Source organism: Trichosurus vulpecula, chromosome 8 (assembly GCF_011100635.1).
Source record: "Trichosurus vulpecula isolate mTriVul1 chromosome 8, mTriVul1.pri, whole genome shotgun sequence".
NCBI lineage: Eukaryota > Metazoa > Chordata > Mammalia > Diprotodontia > Phalangeridae > Trichosurus > Trichosurus vulpecula.
The window spans coordinates 150,494,890-150,513,205 of NC_050580.1; the positions used below are offsets into that span (position 1 = coordinate 150,494,890).

At 38.6% G+C, this 18,316-nt stretch overlaps 1 protein-coding gene across 6 annotated transcripts in view; it reads right to left on the reverse strand.

Moving 5' to 3' along the window:
* DENND4A (DENN domain containing 4A) overlaps nt 1-18,316 on the reverse strand; it is a 161,453-nt gene that overhangs the window by 123,837 nt on the left and 19,300 nt on the right. For all 6 annotated transcript variants that reach the window (XM_036736751.1, XM_036736749.1, XM_036736748.1 and 3 more), the window contains exon 2: nt 10,273-10,359. The gene's annotated coding sequence lies outside the window, so the exon portion shown is untranslated. The remainder of the gene's footprint in view (nt 1-10,272; nt 10,360-18,316) is intronic.

Sequence of the window (18,316 nt, forward strand, 5' to 3'; positions counted from 1 at the left end):
AATGGATGTAATCAAATGGCCTCTTAAAATTTCTGATACTGGCTTACTTAGTTCTCATCTGAAACTTATGTCCAACCTCCTTAAGACCAGAAAAACCAGAGGAGTGAGATATCTCTGTGTATAGCCTATCAGAATAGGACCAAGAGGTCAGTTGTAGCAGCTTGTGATTTCAACTAACAGAAATAATGAAAACTGATTTGTTTCCCCTTTCTATAACTATCCAAGAATTCTTCTTTTTGCAGACTCTCCCTTCCTCCAACCCTCTCAGTTAATCGGTAAAAAGTGCTTAAGCATTTGCCCCTTAGGTTAGATCATCGAAACAAGAAAAGACAAGAGGAGATAGTAAGGAAAGTATAAAGCTTCCTCCAACATAAAGAACAACTGAAAATAGGAAGAGAGGCAGTGTGGTCTGGTGGATAGAGAGTGGGCCACAGAGCCAGTAGGATCTGGTTTCAAGTCCTGCCTCTGATACTTTGGCTCTATGATTCAGGACAAGTAAACCTCTCAGAGCCCCAGGTAACTCTTTAAGACTATTAATTTACAGAATGGGTGCTGACTTGCATTATAAAGAGCTGCCTACCCCAACAAACCTTAGATCCAGTCTCTAACCCTATAAAAGAAGTGATGGTCAGAAAAAAAATCTGTCCAGAAAACTAAACAGTGATGAATTAAAATAGTGATTTCATGGAGAATATGACCATTGTAAAAAAATAAGATGGGATCAGGAATAACAGTATATTAACAACCACTAGTTCAATTCTTCCCTACTCCAATACATCTCAATAAAGGTAATAAACTTCCTGAACTAATTATGTTACTCTCCAGATCAAGAACCTATTCTAGCTTTCCTGATTTTCCTATGATATCAAACTAAACTCCGTTACTAAGAACTCAGCTCCATACTGCCTCCAGTCTGTCTCATTTTTTCGCCACTCATCTCTTGCCCACACTATTACGATAGCCCTCTACTTGATCTTTCTACCTCTGGTCCCTCTCCACTCCAAACCATCTTTCACAAAGTTACCAAAGTGATTTTTCCTAAACTACAAGTATAACTATGTCACTATACTATCCAACTCATTTCAAGGGCATTCTATTACTTTAAGGATCAAATATAAACTCTTCAGGTTAGCATTTTTAAAGCCTTTTATACCCTGGCTCCAACCTACCCTTCTAACTTTATTACACACATGCTCCTCTAACATGTTTATGAGCAATAAAATTCCCTCACATAATTATGATTTTTATCATTATATCTTTCCCTATGCCTTACAACTCCCTTGTTCTTCATCCTCATGGGGATTTTTAAACCTTCTACCTTTCAGTTCTTCTTCCCTTTTCTATCTCAATCCCTTAGTGAATCTGTTCAACTCAATATTATTCTCTTTTTTCAAATCTCTTGCCCTCTAATCCTACTGAAGATCATGCTTTGACAAATTGTAACCCTGGAAAATTCCCATCATCAGCCTCCTTTACTTTTATTGACATGCTATTGCAAAAAGCTGGAAGAAGTCATGAAATCTTGCTGACTGGGTCCACTGCTCACTGCATGCAGCAAGGCAATTCTCCTACTCCATAATCAGTTTTCTCTCCTACTTACCACTGAGGTTGTTCCAAACTTCTCATCTCTCCTCCAGCTTCCCAAAACATCCTTTGCCACACTCCAACTGGGAACTTTGGCTCAAACATTACCAAAAAAAAAAATTGGGGGCCATTTACTGAGGGCTTCCTCTTCTCCCCATTTCACATTCCTCTGACATCATCGCCCATTGTCTTCTCCTTCACTAATGAAGAGGCTTTCCCTTTACATACACCCTAGCATATTGATTCCACTATCATCCTTTCAACTCCCCTTGCCACTATTTCTTCTTCGGTATCTCCCTCCTGCTGGCTCCTTCCCTATTGCCTACACAAATGCCCATCTCTCCCCTATACTTAAAAAAGTCTATTTGATCTGACCACCCCTGATAGCTATTTCCTCTTCTCAGCTAAACACCTTGAAAAAAGCCATATATATTCAATGCCTTAATTTCCTCTCCTCTCGCTCTCTTCTAAACGCTATACAATTTGGCTTCTTCCTACATCAGTCACTTTCTCTAAGTTATCAATGATCCCTTAATTGCATCATCTAATATAGTTTTCTCAGTCTTCATCTTTCTTGACCTCTTTGTAGTTTTGGACATTGTTGACCACGTTCTCCTCTTGCATACTTTTCCCACTGTTTTTTATTCTCTCTCGGTTCTCCTCTTACAAATATAAGTGCTCTAACTCATTCTCCTTTGCTGTGTGTGTGTGTAAAATAAATTCAACATTACTTTAAAAGCTGTTCTGATTGTCTTTATTTCCTTCTGAATTTCCTTTTGTTCCCTGGCATGCATTAAAAAAATGCTTCAATGGCTCTTTTTAATGTCGTTTCTTCTTTTCTGGTGCGGGGAGGAAAGGATGGAAACACTATAGATAACTCTTCTCTAAGTCCTCCACATCACGAAAAAAAACTATCCTTGTAACAAATAATACTAGTCAAGAAAAACAAAGTCCCATATTTGTCAGGTCCAAAAATGGATGTCTCATTCTGCACCTTGAGTCCTGCATCCTCCTGTCAGGAGATAGGCCTCAGGAGTCATGATTGGCCATTGCAATGGTCAGAGTTTTTAAGCCTTTCAAAGTTAAGTTTTCATTACAATGTTGTCAGTATGTAAGTTGTTTGCCTGGTTCTGCTTGCTTCACTAAACATCAGTTCACACAAGTGTTCCCAGGTTTCTTTGAAACTTTTCAACATTTCTTATAGAACTATTAGATTGCATTACATGTATAAACATAATTTGTTCAGCCATTCCCCAGTTAATGGGCCTCCCCTGTTTTTAGTCCTTTGCTACAACAAAAAGAGTTGCTATAAATATTTTTGTACATATGGCTCCTTTTCCTCTTTCTTTGGTCTCTTTGGGGTATAGGCCTAGCAGTAGCATTGCTATGTCAAGGGATAGTTACTTTTGAGGAATAGTCCCAAGTTGTTTTACAGAATGATTAGACCAAATAATAGCAGCATTAGTGTGCCTGTCTTCCTTAAAGCCCCTCTAACAATTGTCATTTTCCTTTTTCATCATCTTTGCCAATCAGAAAGGTATTAAGGTAGAGACTCAGAGTTGTTTGCATTTCTCTTCTGCTCCTATCCTTTAACCATTTATCTACTGCAGAATGGCTTTCATTCTTTTATTTAAATTAGTTCTGTATAGTTGCTAGATATCAAACCACTTATAGAGAAACTACAGTTAACTGCATTAGCTTTCAGTCAACTGTTTTCCTTCTAATTTTAACTGCATTGATATTGTTTGTGTAAAACTTCTCAATTTTATGCAACCTTGTTCATTTCATCTTCCATGGTCTTCTTTATCCTTTGCCTGGTCATGAACTCTTCCCCTATCCATAGTTTCAAAAGGTATTTCCTTCCTTCATCCTCTAATTTACTGTGGTACATGGTAGAAGATTTTAGTCTCAACCTAATTTCTACTAGACTGATTTCCAGCTTTCCCAGTAAATTTTATCAAATAATGAGTCCTTACCGCAGTAGCTGGAATCTTTGGGTTTACTGACTAGTATGTTCCAATGTTCATTTGCTTTTGCAAGTCATATACCTATTATATTTTGCTGACCTTCTTTTCTAGTTTTTAATGAGTACCAAATAGTTTTGATATTTACTGCATGGAAAAATAATTTGAAATCTGGTATAGGCAGGCCTCTGCCTTCTCACTTTCTATTATTATTTCCCTTGAGAATCATGATCTTTTGTTCTTCCAAATGAATTTTGTCGTTTCTTCTAGCTCTCTAAAATAATGCTTTGGTTGTCTGATTGGTTTGGTACTCAATTAATAAGTAAATTAATTTAGGTAAAATTGTGCAATTAATCACTCTCTGTTTATTTAAGTCTATATTTGTTTCTGTAGAGAGTTTTAGGTAGTTGTATTCATATAGTTCTTAAGTATGTTTTGGTTTGAAGTTTCCTGAATATTTTATAGATTTTTTAGCTATTCTGAATGGAATTTTTCTTTCTAACTCTTCCTCCGAGATTTTATTGATAACATATACAAAAGCTGCTGATTTTCTTAAGTTTATATCATGCCACTTTGCAATAGTTATTATTTAAATTAATTTTTAGTTGACTCTCTATAAGCTTCTATATGAAAAATTCTTGTCATATGCAAAAAGCAATAATTTTGTTTCCTCTTTGCCTATGCTTATTCCTTCAATTTCTTTTTCTTGTCTTACTATTGCTATAACCTAGAATTTCTAGCACAGTTAAATAACAGTGGTGACAAAAGCCACCCTTGCTTTGCCCCTAATTTTAATGGAAAAGCCTCTAGTTTACCTCATTACATATAACACTGACTCTTGGTTTTAGACAGATACTGTTTACCATGTTAAGAAAAAGTACGTCTTACTATGCTTCTTGGTGATTTTAGCAAAAATGGATGAGGTATTTTGTCAAATTTTCTCTACAATTATTCTCTCTATATTCTCTCACTTGGTGATCTCATCAGTTCCCATTCAATTATCACCTCTAATCAGATAATTCCCAGATATAGATACATATATATATATATATATATATACACACACACACACACATTTGTCTCCCTTATAAACTTCAGTCCCACCATGACCAACAGCCAACTGAACATTTCAAACTGGATGCTCCACAGGCACCTCAAACATGTCCAAAACAGAATTCATTATGTTCTCCCAAAACCTTCTCTCTTCAAATTTGTTTATTACTGTCAATGGCACATACTCCATTGTTCCTTAGGTTTATAACTTCATTGTCATCCTATACTCCTCAATCTCACTTAGGTGACACAGTGGATAGAATTTGGGCTTGGAGTCAGGCAGACCTGAGTTTGAATCCCAATTAAGTCACTTTTTTGTCGTTTAGCTGTTTATTAGTCATTTCCAACTCTTCATGATCCCTTTGAGGTTTTCTGGGCAAAGACACTGGAGTGGTCTGCCATTTCCTTCTCCAGTTCATTTTATAGATGAGGAAACCAAGGCAAACAGGGTTAAGTGACTTGCCCGGGATCATACAGCTAGTATGTGTTGAACTTAGGAAGGAGTTTTCCTGACTCCAGGTCTGGCACTCTATCCACTGTTCCACCTAGCTGTCCCTCTAAGCCACTTACTGGCTATATTACCTTCGGTAATGCACTTAACTTCTAAGCCTCCTTTTCCTTATCTGTCAAACGGAAATAATAAAGGTGTTTACCTCTCACAGATTGTTGTAGGGATCAAATGAGATAATATATGCACAATGCTGAGGAAACCTTAAATTGCTATACAAATGATAGCTATTATTATTATAATTCATATATCCAATTCAGTTGCCAAATCGTGTCATTTCTACCTTCAAAATTTTTCTACTATATGGAGGGAATTCTTATTTCTCCACTCACATAGCCACCACCCTAGTTCAGGAACTCATTATCTCTTGCCAGGACTATTACATTAGGTCTCTAAGTGGTTTCCCTGATTCAAGTCTCTCCTTACTTTATTCTATCCTTTATATAACCACATAACTGTAAAAGTGATTTTCCTTCATCTTAGAACTAATCATGTCATACCTCCTACTGAGTAAACTCTGGTGGCCCCCTATTACCACCAGGGTCATATATAAAGTTCTTTGTTTAGAGTCTAATACTCTTCACAAGGCCCCTTCCACAGACTCTAGAGTCTACGCTACTGGCCTACTTGCTATCACTCACACCGGGATTACCTCCACAATTAAATATAAGGTCCTCTGGCTCTTCACAACAAGGGCCTTTCCTGCCTATGTAGTTTTCTTACACTTTACTCCCCTCCCAAGGCCTCTATGACCTACCCATCCCAGCTTATTTGGCTGTCTCTCACATAGTCCTTTGTTCTGGCTGCCTCCCATTTCTGAAATGCTGTTCTTTTTCATCTCATCTTAAATTACCTGGCTTCCTTCACCCTTTCACTTACCTTCAATCTCTCCCTGACTAGTAGCTGCTCCTCTACTGCCTAAAAACTTGCTCATGCCTTTCCCATGGGCAGATACCATATTTTATCTTACTTTTCTTTACCTTCTCAAAAACCCCTCACTTGATCTACCCATCCCTGCTATTGTCCTATATCTCTCCTGCCTTTTCTCTCTAAACTCTTTGAGCTGTCTATAAAAAATGCCTCTACTTTCTCTCCTCTCACTCTCTTCTTAACTTTCTTGTCTGGTTTCCAACCAAAACTCCTCTCTCTAAAGTTACCAATGAATTCTTAATTGTCAAATCCAACGGCCCTTTCTCAATCTCCATTCTTCTTGACCTCTCTGCAACTTTTAACATTGTTGATCAACCTCTTCTCCTTGATACTCTCTTCTCTCTAGGTTTTTGGGACACTCCAATTAATCCTCCACTTAGGTGATAAAGTTAGTTTCCTAAAGAGCAGGTCCAATTATGTCACCTTCTCCCTCTCCCCATGAACTCTAGTGGATCCCTATCATCTCTAAGATCAAATATCAAATCCCTTATTTAGCATTCAAAATCCTTCATAATCTTCTCTCCAGCACTTTTCCAGTCTTCTAATACCTTATACCTATCACATGATCCATTGACACTGGCACCCTCGCTGTTCCTCAAACAAAACACTCCATCTCGCAACTCTGGGCATTTTTGCCGGCTGTCCCTCATGCATGGAATGATCTCCCCTCCTCATCTCTGCCTCCTGGCTTTCCTGAAGTCACAACTAAAATCCTACCTTCTATAGGAAGCTTTTCTTAATCGCTCTTAATTCTGGTACCTTTCCTCTGTTGATTATTTCTTATTTATCTTGTCCAATAGTTTGTTTTTACACAGTTGTCTGCATACTGTCTCTCCGATTAGACTGTGAGCTCCTTGAGGATGGACGCTGTCTTTTGTCCTTCTTTTTATCTCCAGCCCTTAGCATAGTGTCTGGCATTATGTTGGTGTAGTTGCTTTAAAAATGCTGTTGACTGGGGGCAGCTAGGTGGTGCAGTGAGTAGAGCACTGGCCCTGGAGTCAGGAGGACCTGAGTTCAAATCCAGTCTCAGACACTTGACACACGTACTAGCTGTGTGACCTTGGGCAAGTCACTTAACCCCAACTGCCTTGCCAAAAAAAAAAGAAAAAAGAAAAAAATGCTGTTGACTGACTTACTTCAAGACTCAGATCAAATACCATCTTCTTTAGGAGATTCTTCACGGTTCCCACAGTTGCTAGAACCCTGCCTGCCTTCTAAGACTGACCTTTCATCTACTCTGCATGCATTGTACCTATTGTACTGTATGTACTCATTTACTTGCAGTCTCTCTCATTAGAATGTAAACTCCCTGAGGGCAGATACCATATTTTACATTTCTTTTTATCTCCAGCACTTAGCATAGTGCCTGGAACATAGCAAAGGCTTAATAAATGCTTATTGATTCATTGATTACTCCTCTTCACACACTCAACTACCTAGTCAAACTGTCAATCACACACAAAATTCCATCAACCATTATTAAACCCTTGTACTGGCTATCTCCCATAACTGAAATGCATTTCTTCTTCACCACTACCTCTTAGAATTCCTCTCCCCCTCCCAAGACTCAGCTCAAATGTCATCTTTAACATGAAGCCTTTCCTAATCCCACAGTTACTTATGCCTTCTCCCTCAAATAACCTTGTACCTATTTGTATATGCCTACTGCTTACAAAATGAAACTAATGCTTACAAATTAAAGAAAAAATTCGGTTAACAGCATTACTTATGAAATGGAGTATGTATTTAGTTCACTGAAATTTCTGGTTTATCTAGAAAATAGTTAATTTTAACTATTGCTAAAAACCTCTCCAGGAATGTATTATTAATTTGCTTTCCTGCCTTCATTTAAAACAACAAAAGCTAACTATAAGTAACATAACTGCATCTTTCAGCAATGATTTAGGATAGTTACTATAAACATAAATTACTACATATGTATGTATGTATATATGTGTATGGATGTATGTGTGTGTATGTGTGTCTGTATACATACATACACACACTCACACATACATACACACATATATATGAATTCTGATGGTATAATATAGGCAAAGGAAACAGATGATTTTTAGAAGCCTGATAAAATTTAAGGGACCTAAAAATAATGTGGGCCAATACAGCCCTTGGTAAAATTGCAAAGTAGAACTTTCTCTTTGAAACCTTCCACCTGCCCTATGGCTATGTAAAGCTCCCTGCTTCAATGTCATACCCATGTCAGTTCATTTTCTTGGCATCTCTAACTCCCATTCTGTAAGGGTCATAATCTCAATTTAGGTGTTGAAAAGAAAAGAGTCTGATTATCTGAACAAAGTTATTCAAATTATATTCAAATTGTAAGAAATGGGAGGAGGAGTTTTGTTTCCACAGAACTAAAGGTGTACTTCCCCCCTTCCCCGCCCCAGCTTTAGCAGAAACCAGGCCTCAAAGTCAGTCAGGTGAGAGGTCAGAGGCTTGTACCCATGTGCATACTTTTTGAGAAGGCAGTCTGGGGAATTAGAGAGGCCAAACCCACTTGAACCAGTTCAAGCTTATCTAGGGTCTGGTCTTAGTCAAGAATCCAGGCCTACTGATTTGCATTATTTGCATATGTTAAAGAGGGAAAGTAGGAGAAGTAAAAGAATATAGTTTAATCCTAAACTAAGACAAGGAAAATCTAATTAACTTCACTTTTGCTTCTGTATCCTTATTATCCTACCTGTATAAACTGTATAACCTAGGAAAACTATGTAAAAAATAAAGATTGTAAACTAACCGTAACTCTAGCAGGAGGGGAGGGAATGGTTACCCCTGCTCCTGCAGCTGTATCAGTGTGAGTGTTCCAGTAAGCATTACACCTGCTCTCTCGAGGAGCGTAATAAAATGCCTTCCTCTGCCCACTCTGGTCCTGAGTTCTTTGGGTGAGAATGGGCACATCACATGGATCTTCCTAAGGTCAAGTAAAGGGAAGCAATGAGCAGTGGAAACTTGTCTTGGACTTAGTCCCAGATCTTGCCTTGGGCTGTCCTGTGATCCCCACTGTGGTGTTAAGAGGGCTACCCCTCTGGATTCCCTTGGGGAACCCTGTGGTCTGCACAGCCTTCTTAAGGGGACATCACTTGGGACTTCCGGCCCTGTCTCCTGAACCTTGTGATCTTACCGTTGTCCTAAGGGGCCATCACTTGGGTCCTCCTTAGAGTCTGACCCCTAGGAGGCCCTGTGATCCCCACAGATTAAGGGGGACTATCACTTGGTCTTCCTATGGGAGTCCTGTGGTCTGTACAGCCTTCCCTAGGGATTATCACAGGGTTCTTCCTCAGGACTTTGGCCCTGCCTAGGAAGTCCAGTGATCCCCAAAGCCATATTTTCTCACAATTTGGGGAAGTCCAGTGATCCCCAAAACCACGTTTCTCACAAAATCATGATATGAATGACTGTTAGGCTTAACCTTCCCTGAGGCTATTCCTATTTTAAAGAGGAATTTATTAAGCCAATGAACCTCTAACTGGTGAAGACTGGAAGAGATATTTTTGATTCAAGTCTTCCTTGCTGTAGATAATTTGCCCTCTCATTTGTGAAAGATTATATAACCTTGGTGTAAGTCTTGGACAAGAGAATTAAAATTTTGAGCTGGGAAAGACCTAAAAGAATATTTAGTCCAGTCCTCTTATTTTACAGATGAAAAAAATTGGATACAGAGAGGCTAAACAGACAAATGAATAGCTCACATTTATAAATTACTTTTATTTAAGCCCCTTCTCCACAATAATCATGTAACAGAGACAATACAAGTCTTATTATCCTTATTTTACAAATGAAGAACCTGAGATTCAGAAAAAGTTAAAGGACTTGTGCAAAGTCATCCAGCTATTTAGCATAGAATCCAGTATTTCTGATTCCCAGCCCAGAGTTCCTTCTTCTTTTAATGAGTTCTTTAAAACAATTTTCTTTGGTCAAATGATATAATATAACCTGATTTTTCATTTAGAATATATAATCATTATAACTATGATGCTTCTAAGAAGTTTGATTAAATATATACTGACCCCCAAGTACCTCAGCAATTATTTTTAAATACATCAGTTTATTTTCTTATCACATTATAAAATTTTATAAAAATATAGTGGCAGATGTGCTTTCAGTTTATAGTGATTTGAAAGAACTAGTTAATTGAAGTTTCACTGTAATTCACTATGAATATAAAAGACAGTTAATAGAAACAATTTACAATAAAAATAGGAAAACACTCACATATCACTGAAGGTCTCTGTCTCTTAAGTGCTACCAGATGCTAACTTCAGAATGCTATATAGCCTCCAGACCTTGAAGAATTCTTATCTGAAAAGAATAATAAAGTTTAAATGAGGTCTAGCCAAGAATTAACATGTCTAAATGTTACACATTAGAGAGCTTATCAAATTTACAATCACTAATTGCTTTGTTAATAAATGCAAAGAAAATATATTTTAGTATATAGTCAAAATGTTGACAATAATGATGATATTTATTTAAAATGACATTTCCCTGTAAATATGGCTTTAACTAAGGAAGACACATGATAGAGTGGAAAGAACAACGAACTTAGAGTCAGAAGACCAGTTCCAGCTTTGCCATTAAAACTCATGATTTGATCTTATTGAGTTTTTTCCCCACTAGAAAATGGGTGTAATAATATACCCTCGGATTCATCCTTCAGAGGGTTATTTTTGGAAGAATCCAATGAGATAAAATCTTCCTAAAGTTCAGGTCTGTCCATGTCACTCTCCCCTATTATCTGCAGGATCAAATATAAAATCCTCTGTTCGGCTTTTAAAACCTTTTACAACCTAGCCCCTTCCTAGCTTTCCAGTCTTCTTATAATTTATTTTCCTCAACATATTCTATGATCCAGTGACACCAGTCTTCTTCTAGTCCACAAACATTTCCCTTCTCCCTGTCTTTATTTGGACTGTTCTTCATGCCTGAAATGCTTTCCCTCCTCACCTCTGCCTCCCAGTTTTCCTGGCTTCTTTCAAGCCCAGCTCATATCCCACCTTCAATAGGAGGTCTTTCCTAGTCCCTCATCCCATTCCTTCTCTCTAAAGGGTACTTTCCATTTACCTTCCACTGCATTTATCTGTATGTACAACTTTTCGCATGTTGTCTCCCCCATTAGAATATGAGCTCCTCAAGGGCAGGGACCATATTTTTGCCTTCCTGGTATCTCCAGCACTTAGAACACTGTCACGCACATAGTAAGCACTTCATAAGTACTTGTTGACTTGACTAACATATGTGCAAATGCTTTGTGTCTTAAAAACATTATATAAATGTGTGGCATTATTATTCACACATTTATATTTTGAAAATGAAAATATTTTAACACCTAATATCTCATATCATACTCAAACTTCAACAAAGGGCAACTTTCACACCTATTAAATATACAGTTTTAAAAAACCAATTAGTGGAAAGAGGAAGGAAAAAGACAAATAGTCATTGACCAAAATAGTAAGAGATTATACCACACCCTCTACAAAAAAGGGGAAAAAAAGTACTCATGTGGACATTTGAGGACATAAAGTATATATTACTTCTGATATGGTATAAGACAATTTTCTGTCTGAGAGGAAGTATGCATATTTTTAAAGAGTTTTTTAAAAGTATAAAGTTGGCATAAACAACAGGACTTAACTTTATTAATCAAAGGCAAAGTCTTTTGACATCTGTCCCTACCTTCATCATACAAATAAATGACAAATGAGGTGAATTGAAAATTTTTAATGGATTATTAGACTTTCCATTAAAATCCTACTCTCTTGTCTAATTCTAGTGCTGTGATGCTGAATTCTTGAAGGCTGATGCCAGTCAAATACAAACTCTGGCAGGTCCTATTAAATGGGAAAGGCTTAAAGTACAGGCCCAACAAGATGCAAAATTAAATCAACCATCAAATGTTTATTCAGGACTTACTTTTTGACAGACATTGCGCTATACTGTGGGGATACAAAGGAAAAAAAAAAGAAATGGCCCCTGCCATAGAGGAGCTTACATTCTATTAGAGACAAAGTATATACCAAATAAATTCCTACGTAATAGGGGGCTGGCTGATTCCATCATCTTGCTTCCCATGGAAGAAGCTGGGAGCAGATGGTGTTTTTCCAAATTGAAGACACTGGGAAGATAACTTCCAGGAGAATTGTGAAGATATGTAAAGCAAGTGTCTTGAAGAGACTGGCACATGTATAGACATGCTGTTACAGTCCCTGTTAGCCAGTTAGGAGGAGGCTTTTTCATTGCATGTGTAGCTAGAACTATTAGCATCTTCACAAATACACAAATCAGCTTCTGGCAGCTCTCTTCACCTCACTGTCTTTAGCCATATACTGGTGGGGTGAATAATGGTGTCTGGTAGAGAAACTCTGCTTGCTGTAAGGGAATGGGTCATGGGACCTTCCTCCTCTAAAGTCTTATGTCCTCCTCCCCTGAAGAAATGGGGCTTCCTTAGCCTGTTTGTCTGTTTTCTGTTCTGGGTAAAGGAAGTGTAGTCTTTGATTGGAATCGAGAACACGAACCACAAGGAATCAAGACCAAATATTGCTGATAGTCCAGCATCAATGCCCTGAGAAGCAAGGAACAATCTCTGGGAGTGACCTTCACAACTCCAGCTCAGCAGAAGGACTCCTCATCCAACAGCAATGCCACTTTTGGACATATGTTGGTGTAATAGCAAGTAGGGTGGGACTTTTTTGCTGTCTTCTCTTTTGGAATGCTAAGGCCATCAAGTGCCTTTAATGAGTCTTGCCTTTGTTTGAATGGGACAGGTAAAGTGGGACCTTTTGTTGTCTTTTGTTTTGGAGTGCTTCTCAGCACTCAGGCAATTGGGAATCACTGACTGGAAACAATGTATATGATGTGGTACTAGTGACTGAAGAACTTTCCCACACCCTAAATGCTAAGGAGGCCCTGAACCCTCAGGGCCCTGAACAGGGTATATGTGTTCAAAGGTCAGCATTTCACCTTTGGGGGGCACACTCATTGAAAGAGTGATAGTGAGGAGACTCTGGGTAGCTGTGGAAGCCCATCTTCCACCCTGGCTCTGAAAACCCAGATGTTGGTGCTTCTCTCTCTGGTTAACTGTTTATGTATTGCTTGGATAGACAGATAGAAGCCTGTCTGCTGATTTGTGTTATTTTGCTGTTTATATAATTTCTGCTTGTAATTTCTGTTTGTGTTCTCTCTGAAGTTCAGGGTGCTGGCTTTCCCCTCTGAACTAAGTAAATGACATATGTATGTTTAATTAAAGTAAGATTGTTAGCCCCTTCAAGTTGCTTTCCTTAGAAAAGCAGATCAAAGATCCTGTGCTAGCAGCCCTCCTGTGTGCTCTTGTTGTTGGTCTTGTTGGGTCTTCACTTCCACAGCAGCTGCTAGCAACGGTGTTATTACAGTAGGGTACATAAGCTAAGTGCTGAGTCTAATCTCACCTCTCTTCCCAGATCTAGATGGTTTAGAGGAATTATGCTCCTGAGGTATTGGGGGGAAATGTTTGTAGGTTTGTTCTTGCTGTAGCATTGCTATATCATCCCTTCATAAAAGCATTTGATTTTAAGTGGCTAAATGGAACTGAGATGCTATTCACTGACTCACTAAAATAAGGTAATGCAACCAGTGAAGGCCTGAGCTAATGGCAGAGGAGAGCTACTCTAACCCCTCAGGGTATCTGAGAATCCTAACATAATAACCTTGGTACTAAGAGAGTGGGGCCACAGTATACATAGTAGGCATAAATGTAAGATAATTGGGGGAGAAAGAAGTAGAAGAGAGATAAGGTTTCAGTAAATGGGGGTGGGGATAAGGAAAGGCCTCAGCTTCCAGACAAAAATGGCTTCCTGACTGGAGGCAGATCATCCTTTTTCCCATACCTACTATAGCAAAAACCTGAAAATTGCACCAGAGAGAATAATGATCAATAATAATTCCAATGAAAAATTAGAATGATTTCTTTCACTCCAGAACTATACAAAAAGTCAGCTAGAAGTATAGAGCATTAAGAAAGGGAGCCACTGGCAAAGCCAGCACCAGTATAAGCAAAAGAGTCAGTAGCCTTCCAGTAATATGTGATACAAGGCTGTGTCCAGAGGCAACATTAATGAAGGGTTTCCACATAAAAACTCTAGGTAGGGTGATCAGAAAAAGCATAGCATTTTGGAAGCTACCAGGAGCAGCATAACAGCTGCTGAACAACTAGATTGCTCAGGGACTCAAAGGAAAGTACCTACCACTCTGCCTGAGAAGCTAAAGAAAACCTTGAAGATCCAGTACTTTGGACCTCGAATACTCAGGGAGGCCTGATGGGGGTCGGATGGGATGGAGAAAAGAGTTAGAGATCAGCACAAAATCACAGGTGCCCCAGGGAAAGACTAAGTAGGGCTGACCACCCCATCCTAAAGCAACAAGGGGCCAAATCTGGCCCTGGCACAAATTCCCAATTCAGGAACTAAAGTTGGAGAGCTGTAAATCAAAGGCACCCATCAATATAAAAAATAATTATAGCTCTAGAGATGCAAAAAAAAAAAGCTGGCCTAAAAAGAATTAGTAACTCTGTAACAAGGCAAGCAGAAGCTCAAAGGAAAAAAAATTCACAAAGACTTCATGAATGCCTAAAAGAAACAAAGTAAGAGATAATGCTTTGGAGGAAATAACTGAAAGGTAAATGAAGCTTAGAAGAGAAAGTTGTAAATCTTACTCAAGTAATGAACTACCAAAAACCCAAACAAACTCTACAATAGACCAGACATCGATGACTCTATAATACAGCAAAAAACATTAAAAACAAAAGAATGAAAAAAGAGAAGAAAATGTAAAATATCTCCCATAAGAAAAAAAACTGTCCTGTAAAACACATCAAGGAGATACAATTTAAGAATCATTATATTCTCTAACAACCATGATTCATAAAAAGCTTGGAGTACTATATTATCAAGAAACCATAAGTAAAAACTGCTGAAATCTTTCAGAACTAGAAGACAATGAAAAGCTAGTGAGTACCTATCAATCACCTAGTGAAAGGAGCCACAAAATTAAGTCCCAGGAACGTCAAAGAACAACTCTGTTTGACAGAATTCCGTCAAAGAAAAAACACTGCAAGCATCTAGAAAGAAGCAGTTAAAGTACCAAGGAATCACTGTCAGGATCACACAAGACCTGGCAGCTTCTGTTATACACAAGAGAAGATCTTGGAATAAAGTATACAAAAAGGTGAAAATAAAAACAGGCTTATAACCAAGAAAAATACCCTACAAAGCTGAGCATTATCTTGGGGTGGGGGGGGCGGGGGGGGGGAGAGGGTGTGAGGGGAGGGCAGTGGATGAAAATGGACCTTTAATGGAATAGAGGACTTTTAAAGGCTAAGTAGGAATCTGGAAATATAAAACAAGACTCCAAAGGGGAAAAAGGTAAATTTATCTGAACAACTGGAAAGACCTGTATGATGATATATAACATTTTGATATTAACAAAATACTAAAATCCTAATAGTAGAAGAAACAAGTATGCCTGCATAACTTTCAAAGAATTCTTAATGCCTTCAAGGGATATTGAAGCTATATGGATTGGTTCTGTTCTGAGAGTTTTAAAAGGGGAAAAGAAAGAAAGGGAAAAGGAGTTATACATTAGTGTAGAAAGGAATTAGGAGGTGGAACTTGCAACTTCTCATAACTTGGATGTTTGAAAAGAATATACAAACTTGGAGGAAGAAATAGGAGAGGCCATAAGATGAACTTCATTTATGTCTGAAACAGACATAAGAGGGCCAAACATAAATAAATACACAGGGTTTAGTGTAGAAAAATGTATCATTATCAAGGTCTCATGTAGAAGGTGATACTTAAGCTGAGCTTTGAAAGAAACTAGACTTAAAGGTGGAGGCAAAAAGAGTGCATCCCAGGCACAAAGGAGTCTGTGCAAAGGTAGATATGAGAGAAAGAATGTCATGTGCAAGGGACAGGAAGAAGGTCAATTGGGCTAAATCACAACATACATGAATGAAAGTAATGTCTGGTTAGGAAGGTAGACTGGAACTAGATCGTGAATGGCTTGAAATGTCAGAGAGAAGTAATAGAGAGCAACCGGAGCTTCTTGAGTAGGGGAATATGGTAAGATCAGTTCTTCAGAATATCAGTTTGGCTATACAGAACAGGAACTGGAGAGGGAAAAGACAAGGGAGATCAGTTAGGAGGCTACTACAATAGTCCAGAAAGGAAGTCAAGGCCTAAATGAGGATGGAATCTATGACTCAGGAAATCAATGGGTATAAAAGACAGTGTGGAGGAAGAACTAACAAGACTTGACAAATGACTGGTAGATGGGGAAGGGATGTGTGTGTGAGGAGATGGGAATGGAGAGCCGATGATGACTCCTAGGTTGTGAACCTAGAAGGATGGCAGTACCCTCAACAGAAAAAAGGGAAGTTCAGAAAACGGGTAGGTGTAAAGGAAAAGATGAGATCTGTTTTGGAAATCTTGAGTTTGAGCTATCTCCCAGACATCTAGTTCAAAAGGTCCAAATAGGAAGCTGGCGATACCTGACTGAAGCTCAGGAGAGAGGCAAAGACTGGATCTAGGAGTCATCCATACAGATGATAACTGAAACCATGGAACTAATGATATAACAGAGTAAATAATAACAGAATTCATAGCAGGGGGGAGAGAGCCATCTATGAATATTGATTCAACAAAGTAGACTGAGGAGTGGTCAGATAGCTAAAAGGAGAATCTATTTGGAATAGTATCATGGAAGTCAAAGGAAGAGAGATGGGAGGAAAATGGAGTGGTTGACAATGCTGACAGTGTCAAAAGCTACAGAAAGGTCAAAGCAAATGAGAATTGTGAAGAGACCACCGAAGAAAGAAGGTTTGATCGAATTTTATGGTCAAAAAACAGATTGTAGGTTGCTGAAAATTAAATGGGTGGAAAGGAAACAAAGGCAATTAAGTATAGGTGACTCCTTCTAGGAGCTCGGCAACAAAAAGGAGAAGGAACATAGGATGATAGACTGAGGGACTGGTAGGGTCAAGTGAAGGTTTTATAAAGATAGAGGAGACATATACAAGTTTGCAAGCAGTAGGGAAGGATCCAGTGAATAAGGAGACTGAAAATGAGAGTAAATGATTATGGGGGGAAAACTCTGGGAGGAAATAGGAAGAGATGGGATCAAGAGCACAAGTGGTAGCACTGGCTTTGACAAAAAGGACCACCTCTTCTTTATCATCATTATCTTCTTCCTCCTATTATAACCAGCCTTTACATACAGCTTTAAAGTTTGTAAATTATATATATATACATATATATATATGTGTGTATACATATATACATACACATACATACACACACACACACACACACACACACATATCATTTGATCCTCACAACAGCCCTGGGTTTCTTACCCAGCCTTAATCACTGAAAGGTTATTGCCTCAGACAAACTGAGACCTGGGAAAAATCTCAGCTTAAAGATGGTCTCCCACTGCATCCAGGGCCAACTCCAGTCATTCTGATCTATATCTTGTCACTGGACCCAAATGGCTCTGGAGAAGAGAGTGAGGCTGATGACTCTGCACATTTCTGCCTTACTTTAGTCCAATTCACCTGCAAGCCATGAGATCACCTTTCTGATGTCATGGTTCTCTTTGTGAACAAAGGACAAACAACAACAACCACCCTGGGAGGGAGATGCTATTATTATCCCCATTTTTACAGATGAGAAAACTGAGGCAGACAAAGATTAAGTGACTTGTCCAGGGTTACACAACTAGTAAATATCTGAGTACAAATTTTATCTTAGATCTTCTTGACTTCAGGTCCAGCACTCTATCCACTATGCTACCTAGTTGCCTTCAGAGATTGAAGCAACTCTAGATCTGGGTCATGGCTCTTGTGGACTTAGCTCCTATGACCAATCTGTTTCTGCTCCATGCCCTGTTGCTGGCAGGGATCACCAACTGCTGGTTCATAACTTGTATCCTCTGTCTAAGGGCTAACTCCATTATGCTAAGGTCATGTGTATAGGGCTCAGTGTAATATATTCAGTTTAGGGAAAAGGTGGTATTTCCAGTAGATGGAGGATTAGAGCTAGTTTAACTGAGTAAATGCCACACACATACCACATTCCTTAAGATGAGTAGCAGCCACCCAGAAAGAAGTATACGTCGGAGTAGAAGGTTACGCACTTCCTGAGAACCACAGAGCACTTTTTACTTCCCTAGCACTTCTCAGTAGAGTGAATCACATAACTGCCAGAATGCGCAGTAGTGGCTA